This window comes from Berghia stephanieae, chromosome 3 (genome assembly GCF_034508935.2).
Source record: "Berghia stephanieae isolate SIO BIC M18660-M18661 chromosome 3, UCSD_Bste_1.3, whole genome shotgun sequence".
Classification (NCBI taxonomy): Eukaryota; Metazoa; Mollusca; class Gastropoda; order Nudibranchia; family Aeolidiidae; genus Berghia; species Berghia stephanieae.
The window spans coordinates 19,257,486-19,267,485 of record NC_088362.1 but is presented as its reverse complement, the minus strand read 5'-3'; the positions used below and the strand labels follow the sequence as shown (position 1 = coordinate 19,267,485).

Below are 10,000 nucleotides of genomic sequence, written 5' to 3'. Positions count from 1 at the left end.
CTCTCTCTCTCTCTCTCTCTCTCTCTCTCTCTCTCTCTTTCTCCCTCTCTTTCTCCCTCTCTCTCTCTCTCTCTCTCTCTCTCTCTCTTTCTCTCTCTCCTTTCTGAAGTCTCTCTACGTCCCGTCCCTTCCACGCTTATCAACGTGATGCCGTGTTTCTCTCTCTCTCTCTCTCTCTCTCTCTCTCTCTCTCTCTCTCTCTCTCTTCCCCGCCCCCCCCCCTCTCTCTCTCCCTCTCTCTCTCTCTCTCTCTCTCTCTCTCTCTCTCTCTCTCTCTCTCTCTCTACGTCCCGTCCCTTCCACGCTCATCATCAACGTGATGCCGCGTTTCAATAATAAATCAAGCGCCCCCTGTAAATCTGTTTTTATTTTAGTAGAAATCGTCACCGCCGCGGACGACAAGACTCAAATCTAGGTGTTTACCGGTTTAAAAATTAATTCGGCCAAAGTCTCAAAAAACTCACTGGAGTCTCCTCTATATCTGCCTTGACAGATCCCAGGAAAAGTTTTAACGTGTTGTCTTTTTGAATTAGAGATGAGGATCGAGATTTTTATCTTCGGTCGTCTTATCTTTTCTATTTTAAACATCTTTATTTTTTATTTTTTTTAAATCAATTTTTTTTATATTTTTGTCTCTCTCCAGTGTTTTTATTTCTTTCTTATTTTTGAACCATCGATTCAGAATGGTGTTATATCGAGGTGATTTCTTTGTTTATATTGATTTTTATTGTCAAAATTATATAATGTAACACTTGTCAAATGGAATGGAAGTTTCAATAAAATTAACGAATACGAATAATGTGGACGTTTCGGGTTTCCCCTTTGTCAACAAAACACGACGAATGAAACACATTCGTCTTAAGAAGTGTTTTATTCATCGTGTTTTATTGACAAAGGGGACACCCGAAACGTCCACGTTATATGTCTTTGTTTATTAAATTTAAGCTTCCATTCCATTTGACTATTGTTACTTATTTCTTCGAGCTTTAAGCAACAACCTTCGGATTGTCAAAATTATGGAACGCGAGTTTATTTGTTTTCACTCATGTTTTAAATTATGAAACACGAGTTTATTTGTTTTCTCTCATGTTTTAAATTATGAAACGCGAGTTTATTTGTTTTCTCTCATGTTTTAAATTATGAAACGCGAGTTTATTTGTTTTCTCTCATGTTTTAAATTATGAAACGCGAGTTTATTTGTTTTCTCTCATGTTTTAAATTATGAAACGCGAGTTTATTTGTTTTCTCTCATGTTTTAAATTATGAAACGCGAGTTTATTTGTTTTCTCTCATATTTTATTAAAGACAATGGATGACGTCGTTTCTGAACGTAAAAAAAAAAAGAACTAAATACTGACATTTCTGTTATTTAAAAAAAACTTTAGAATCGCTTATTTTTTTTTCTTGGCACTTGGTTTATTTCTACATAATATCGTGTGGAGGCGATGGGCCGCAAATGTCCTGTAGTACAAGCGGCTATGTAGTCTAGTAGTATGACACTCGCCTTCGGATCGGAAGGTCCTGGGTTCGAGTACCGAGCGGCGTATAGTTGAGTCCTTGGAAAAAGACTCTTTACTCACATTCTCTCATCGTGCTCAGGTATAAAATGAGTGCCTGGCCGTTAACAGTGTTGTCTCTGTCCGAAAAAAAAATGTAATATCGCCTAACAGGCGTCATGTCCCGTACTACATGTTACGTGTTGCTGTGGCCAGGGACCCCTTGTAAAGCGCTTTGAGCACGTTTAGTGGATATTGCGCTATATACAAGCTAATTTAAAAAACCACTTTAGGTTATCAGACCTGAAAATAAGTACACGTCAGTAAAAGTGAATGAATACACCGTCATAATGCCCATCAAGGTAGCTCGGTGATACACCCAGCAATACTATATTATTCTGCCTACCTTTTTTTTCACGTCAGAATCTGAAGAGTAGTTCTCCTAGAGATTTTTGGTACTTTTCAAAATTGGGAAAAATGTATTAAAAACGGGCATGTGGATAATATATAGTTTTATTCAACTACCACTAACATGTATAATAATTCATTAACATTGATACTACGCCTAAAATTTGTCTCAGAAAAGTGTAATAAATAGGCATGGGGTAAAAGTAACCCGGCAAACTACGGATATAGTCGGTTTGAATGAGTTAAATCGATTTTTCCACTCTTTGAGATTTCATACTTATTGATATGTTTACTTTTAAAACAATTATCGATTGACACAAGAAGTTCCCTAATGGATGAAATATATACCTACTGGACTGGTAGTGCATGCACTTGTCGCAAGAAAAATTGTTTACAGCAATTCCCTACTTTATGGTCTCCCAGCAAAGTCAACTTTGATAAAAATAGGCTTCAACATGACGTCACTTCCCTCGTAATGACGCATAGTAACTTAGTAACTGGTTCTAAACTATCGGAACAACGGCGGAAATGAAATACTTCTTCGACGAGCATAAAAGTGTATCCGGAGGAGAAAAACATTATAAATCTGATTATGTTTTCACTTTTATACATACTGATCATATGACATTTGAAAAAGTTCTAGCCAGCATGAAGTATAAAAAGTACCGATTTTCTTTGTTTCGAACCAAGCTGCTCGTTGCTGGGCGGACGTGACATCAGACTATTGAATCCAATTAAAAAACTCAAAACAAATTGCAAGAATCATACCTGGGACGAACATTAGAGAAAATATTACATATGTTCTGAAACTACAGCTACACGTAGGTTGTCTGTCGAGAGGAGAGTTGAATTCAAGATGTATAATTTTCAAATGTATTCATGGCTAAGCACCACAATACCACATGTCATTGATATCAAAGTAAAGGCCACACCGGGCTCTCCACTCCTCACAACACACCACTTTAGTAAGAAAAATGTCCAAAACATTTTACTTTGCGGCACCATCAATCTGAAATTATCTCTCGGTTTTTACCAGAAGCGCTCATACTATTGAGCGCTTTAAGTCTAGACTGAAGACAAAATATATTAGATTAACATTTCCTAAATATTTCAAAATCACATTCTTCCTATTCCATTGACATCAGCATAACTTAATAGATCATCGACAACAAATCTTTTCTCACGTCCAGTATTAGGCTTTATTATAACAAGCAACAATCATTTTATATATTAATTTTCGCTTTGTAAACTATAACACGTCTGAACAAAAAATCTCCATTTTGGGATGCAATAAAGTGTTATTATTACTATTATTATTATTATTATTATTATTATTATTATTATTATTATTATTATTATTATTATTATTATTATTATTATTATTATTATTATTATTATTATTATTATTATTATTATTATTACTATAAATTTTTTTTTCAAAATTCTCATGCTAATTATGTCTTGTAAAGTGCCACTGAACACGTTATGATGAGATTGGCGCTTTAGACATTTTTAATTAATTAATTGATTAAAATTGCGCACCAATCGTATTTCCCAACTAGATGTGCCAAGACTTTTCTACCGTCTTATGGATTTATTGTGATGTAAAGTATTAAAGTTTAAAAAATAAAAACTGTTATTGTTTTTGGCTGAAGAAAGGTTTTGAAAATAGAAAGATGCGAAAACTTGAGCCAAATTTAATTTATCTATTTAAAAAATATATAAATAGAGTTTGGGGTTAACATTGTTCCGTACAACCCATGCTAATTTTTTGCCGACAACCACAGAATTACTGGTAGTCTAATTCTAAAAAATTTATAAAACTATTTTTTTTTTTTACAGATTGATGTTTATTGATATATTGCAAACCTTAAAAAACAAAAAACAAAAAATAAAACAAGAAAAAACCCAATAAAAAAAAACAAAACAACAAAAAAAAAAAAACAAAAAACAAAAAACAAAAAAAACAACAAAAATAAAAAAATAAAAAACAACAACAACAACAACAAAAAAAAAACAAAAAAAAAAAAACAAAACAAAACAAGGGTAATTCTATAATTGACTCAAATGGTTATTTGGAATATCTGCTAGGGTATAATGATCGGTCCTTAAATTATTGACCTTGGACTTGGGAATCGCCATCTGGCCACCCTATTACTAATTTGATCGTTGAAGGCTCAAAATATTCGTCTCGATCTATATTATTAAATTAATTTCCACAATACAGTGCTATAATAATTAAAATAGACGAGGGTCTATTCGCAATGGCCTTCATTTTTCCGCGAGTATTACAATGAGCGGCAGGATGTTTACTGAATACGATTCAATAGTCTGATGTCACGCCGCCCGGCAACGGCGGTCATCTTGGTTCTAACCAAAGAAAATCATTACTTTTTATTCTTCATGCTGGCTAGAACTTTTCATATGCCTTGTGATCAGAATGTGTAAAAGTCAAAACTTGATCAAGTTTATGTTTTTTTCCCCTCTGGATACGCTTTTATGCTCGCCGGAGAAATATTTCATACGGGCGTCCGCCATTGTTCCGATAGTTTAGAGCCAGTGTTGCTAAGTTACCATGCGTCATTATGAAGGAAGTGACGTTACGACTATTGAATCCTATTGACACTGTCTGACCTAGATATGCATAGTCCGTTATTAAAACGCTTTTGCCCTCTTGAAGTGTCCTGTTTCTGTATTTCCAGTCTCGGATGCGGCTATAATGTGGTCTAGTGGTATGACACTCGCTTTCGGATCGGACGGTCGGTCCTGGGTTCGAGCCTCGCTCGGTGCATAATTGAGTCCTCGGAATTGGCTCTTTATTCACATTCTCTCACCGTACTCAGGTGTAAAATGAGTACCTAGTCGTTAACAGCGTTGTCTCTGTCCGAAAAAAAAATTTGTAATATCGCCTAACAGACGTCATGTCCTGTCTGAAATGTTACGTATTGCTGTTGGCCAGGGACCCCTTGTAAAGCGCTCTGAGCACGTTTAGTGGATATTGCGCTATGTAAAAGCTCAATTTATTAGTTTTATTATTTTCTTCATTGGGTAAGAGCAGACCTGTCTAGTACACTACAAAAAAATCGTAGAATTACGAATTATTGGCTCCCGCTACAGGACTACATTCGCCTCTTTGAGTCAATAAATCTTGTTGGAAAGGGAAATTTATTTCCTTTGATCCTATATTCAGGACGTTGAAGCATTTGTGGATCCTGGCGATTGCAAATGATTGATTTGTAAAGCTATTTATGGTGACTGTTTCATTTTTTTCCCCTTTGAAAATACGAATTTGAAAAATTTTCAAGTAGGCAGCTCTGGGCAAGAGTAAACACAGTTCCACCACAAGTTAAAAAAGTGAGCTTTTATATAGAGCAATATCCACTAAACGTGCTCACAGCGCTTTACAAAGGCTCCCTGGTCAACAGCAACATTTAACATTCAGGACGGGACATGACGCCTGTTAGGCGATATTACCATTTTTTTTTTCGGACAGAGACAACAGTGTTAGCGGCCAGGTACACATTTTACACCTGAGTAAGGTGAGAGAATGTGAGTAATAATAAATAATAATAATAATAATAGATCTTTATTGTCCATAAATATGGCAATTTGTCATTTAGTTACACTTGTTATAATGTTAAACGATAACTAAGATTGAACAGATATTTCACTCCTACTTATTTTCTCTCTCTCTCTCTCTCTCCTCTCTCTCTCTCTCTCTCTCTCTCTCTCTCTCTCTCTCTTTCTTTCTTTCTTTCACACGTGCGATATACACAACATAAACATATTCATTTCGTTTTCAATTTGTTACGATTGTGGCAATTCGACACCAAAAATTATCATCATTATCAATTGGTCAGTTAATCTTACATTAAATAAATTAATCAGTTAATCAGTCAACGAATCAATCCTTGGTTTTTCTGTACCATATGAAATATTCAAAATTTTTATTGCTGATGGAACGAACGTTGATTTATACTTGTTAGTTCTACATTTAATCTGACAAAACCTTCTCCCAGATGGTAAAAGACTAAATTCATGGTATAAAATATGTTTTTTATTGTTGGTAATTGAGAATGCTTTCCTTTCTATTGCTTTTCCATGAATTCTTTCTACTCCATCAAGAGGATGGTTTATTATTTTTGATGCCTCTTTGATAGATTTTGAAATTTTTGATTTATCTTTAAGTCGGCTTCCTCCAAACCATATGGTGCAGCCAAACGCAATTACACTTTTAATCAATGAGTCATAAACTCTTAACATAGTTTTCTTCCTTACTTGAAATGTTCTCAATTTCCTTAGGATGTATAATCTTTGGGCAACTTTCTTAGATATTATATTAATATGTTGAGAGAAATTGAGGGAACTATCAATGGTTATTCCTAAATATTTAAAATAGTCAACTATCTCAACATCATCTTTACCGATCGCCACACACTTTAAGTCGTTTTTATTTTTTACACCAAACACCTGTTCTTTCGTTTTTTCAACATTTAATTCAAGCTGATTTTGTTTACACCAATCGGTGAATATATTTATTTGTTTGAAATAATTCTTTTCGGTAACTTTATCTTTTAATAAGCCAAGAATAGCAGTATCATCTGCATATTTCACTATAAAACAATTTTCAAAGGATGGTCTGCAGTCGTTGGTGTATAAGATGTACAGGATTGGGGAACTCACACAGCCTTCTCCAAAGACTCAACCATGCGCTGAGCGAGGCTCGAACCCAGGACCTTCCGATCCGAAAGCGAGTGTCATACCACTAGACTACATAGCCGCACTGCAACATTGAAAAACCTTTAAAAAAAAACAAACCAAATATAACATAATATCCACCCCCTTTTACAACTAAGAATAAGACAAACGCAAAACCAACACCAGCATAAAATAACAGGAAAAAAAAAAAGAAAAAAAGAAGACAGAAAGACCCCTTTGGTATAGTAGAGCTATCGTGACGCCTGCTGTATGCATATTGAATAAGTATTTTTTCCCCCTTTAGCAACGACGACAACTCTTTGAGCTATCGATCTTCAGGTGTGAGCAAAACCTGTCGTGCACGAAACCGTTTCTTACGTAATTGTCTAAGACAACGACGGGGCCGTGGCTGTGGATGGGAAGGAATAAGAGAGAGAGAGAGAGAGAGAGAGAGAGAGAGAGAGAGAGAGAGAGAGAGAGAGAGAGAGAGTGATTGAGTGAAAAGAGGGAGACGTAGAGAAGAGGGTGGGAAAAAAAATAAGAGTGAGATAGAGATGGAAGGACAGATTGGTGAATTATTAGTAAAGAATGTTAGTGGGTTAAAGTTAGTGGGGATGTTGGTGGGCTCAAAGGGTTAAATAATATGGTGAACTTGTGTGTGTGAGTCTGTGCGTGAGTGTTAGTGTGTGTGTATATATATATATATATATATATATATATATATATATATATATATTATAATATATATATATATGTGTGTGTGTGTGTGTGTGTGTGTGATATATATATATATATATATATATATATATATATATATATATATATATAGTGAGAGAGATAGATAGAGAGAGGGGTGGAGAGGGGGGGAGAGGGGAGGGGGGAGAGGGGGGAGGGAGAGGAGAAGATCAGGATTTAAAAAATATATTTTATTGTCTATTCCAGGTGAGATAATGATGTATACCATAATACATTAATCAATCTATCTATTTTACAAACAATGAATTTTTTGGTATATGTTTTGTTTTGTTTTGTTTTACTTGTTTTTTTGTTGGGGGTTTTTTATGGGAGGTGGGGGGGGGGGTTGTCTTTTTTTATTATTTTAGTGTGTGTTTCTTTTTTTTTTCTTTTGTTTTTTTTAAGGGGTAGGCTTGGGGGGGGGGGGGTGGTCGGCACTTTTAAAAGATCTATTTCGGTCTTTTTTTTTCCTGTTATTTTCTAGGATTGGTTTTGTGCTTGGCTTAGTCTTAGTTGTAATATGGATGGTTATATAATATTTTGTTTGTTTCGTTAAGGTTTTTCAATGTTGCCGTTTTTATTGTTTTAATTCATGAAGATGGGTTAAAAATGCTTCAAAGGTTTAGTCTCGAGATGGCGAAAGAGAATATAATTTATTATGTAACAGTTTTGTGCGTGTGTTCTTAGAAGGGGAGGATCGGCAATCCTATTCTTTCTTCTTCTTCTTCTTTTTTTTTTTTTTTTTTCTTAATTATTTTTGTGTTTTAAAATGCATGCAAAGCGGTTCCATATCAATTCTCTGTCGTTCTATTTGCACCGTGTGACCTCTATCGACTTGAACTGAAAGACCTGGTCACGGCGCCAAGTTGTTAATGAATTATTTCCCTTGCTGGTCCACCCAAACCTCCGTTTACCTCCCTTTTACTTGTGGCTCAATACCTTTGCAATTTCTTTCCATATGTCCAAGCCACTACTAATCCATTTCTTGAGCTCATCGGTCAATTCACAATTTTTACTTATATTAAATTACCAAATCATACCAGTTATCCTTTGCTCCTTCTTTCTTGTCTATATTACCTCCCTTTAAGCTGTCACTCATACCTTTGGCAATTTATATCCATGTCCATGTACTCCATTTTTATCTTTCAACCTTCGAGACCATCGCTTTATCCACAATTTTTACCGATTAAAATACCAAATCATAACTAATTATCCTTTGTTCATTCTTTCTCGTCTAAATTACCTCCCTTGCACTTGCCAAATATAGTTGGTTGTTTATAAACAGTAAGGCGAATGAAATTGATCTCTCTCTATCATTGTTGTTGTTTTTATACTTCCAAATAGGTGAATAGTTATCAAACGATTTTCTCGATCAGATTATGAACGTTTATATTTACACAGTGGATATTTTACTTAAACACATACAATCGAGAGTAAAACCAGTGTAGTTTGCTGTGTTTACCAATCACTGCCATTGTTTACATTGTGACGATTATCCGAGAGTCGTGGTTATCTACTTGCAATTCCATTCTCGGGAAAATTATTTGGAAAATAACTTTTTTGTTGTTGTTGTTTTGTTTTAAAACAAATAAAAATTCAGTCTTAATGTAAGGTTTATGAAATTAGAGGAATGGCGATTTTTCTTGTTGGATAACTGTTTGACTTAGGTTTAAAGTGTTCGAGATATTTGACCTTGTGTGTTGTGGCTATTCATTGTTTTTGAAAATATGGTGAGCCTTGAGGTTTGACGTCGATGTTCTGGTGTCAGTACTGCCGATCTCTGAAAATAAAACAAAAACAAAACAAAACAAAAAAAAAAAACCAAAAAAACAAAAAAAACACAAAAAGCAAAACAAACACACAAGAAAAAAAAAACATGAAAATTATCTTTATCTTGTCAACATTTTATTAAAAGTCCCAGGTTTGAGATGTTTTTTTTTTAATTTCTAAGAAGAAAGTCATTTAATCGATCGGTAATTGAAGGACTAGTTTTTAAGCCAAATTTTAAATTATTGTTTTTTTGTTTTTTTAGGTAGGTAAAAAAAAGAGCTTTTATAAAGCACAATATCCACTAACTGTGCTCAAAGTGCTTTACGAGGGGTCCCTGGCCAACAGTAACATTTAACATTAAGGACGGGACATGACGCCTGTTAGGCGATGTACAATATTTTCGGACAGGGGCAACGCTGAGTACGGTGAGAAAATGTGAGTAAAGAGCCTTCTCCAAAGATTCAACTATGCGCCGAGCGAGACTCGAACCCAGGACCTTCCGATCCGAAAGCGAGTGTCATACCACAAGACCACATAACCGAGTACAGAAGAGTAGTCGGAGCTTGTTGGTGACGATGAAGAAAATCGAGATTTTAAGTGAACCCGAACACTCGTGTACCGAGTACCACCATGATGTGACGTCGCCCATCCCAACGCCGCAGGCACGTGCGTTTTTGCGTGAGCCATGCCGACATTACTGAGAGTACTCACCCTAGGAGACAAACCTGACACGAAAAGTGACAAGAAATCCAAACAAGGTCTTTTTTTTTTAAATTTCTTGAAAAGAAAAATCCACGACTCACGGCATATCGATCTTTAAAAAATCGAAATAAACGATATGATATGTAGGTACTATGGGTATACGATTCAATAGTCTGATGTCACGCCGCCCG

General features: G+C 35.2%; 1 protein-coding gene across 1 annotated transcript in view; it reads left to right on the top strand.

The window, feature by feature from the left end:
* The window catches only part of LOC144967293 (uncharacterized), a 78,177-nt gene that overhangs the window by 59,143 nt on the left and 9,034 nt on the right, over positions 1-10,000 (top strand). The window lies entirely within an intron of this gene.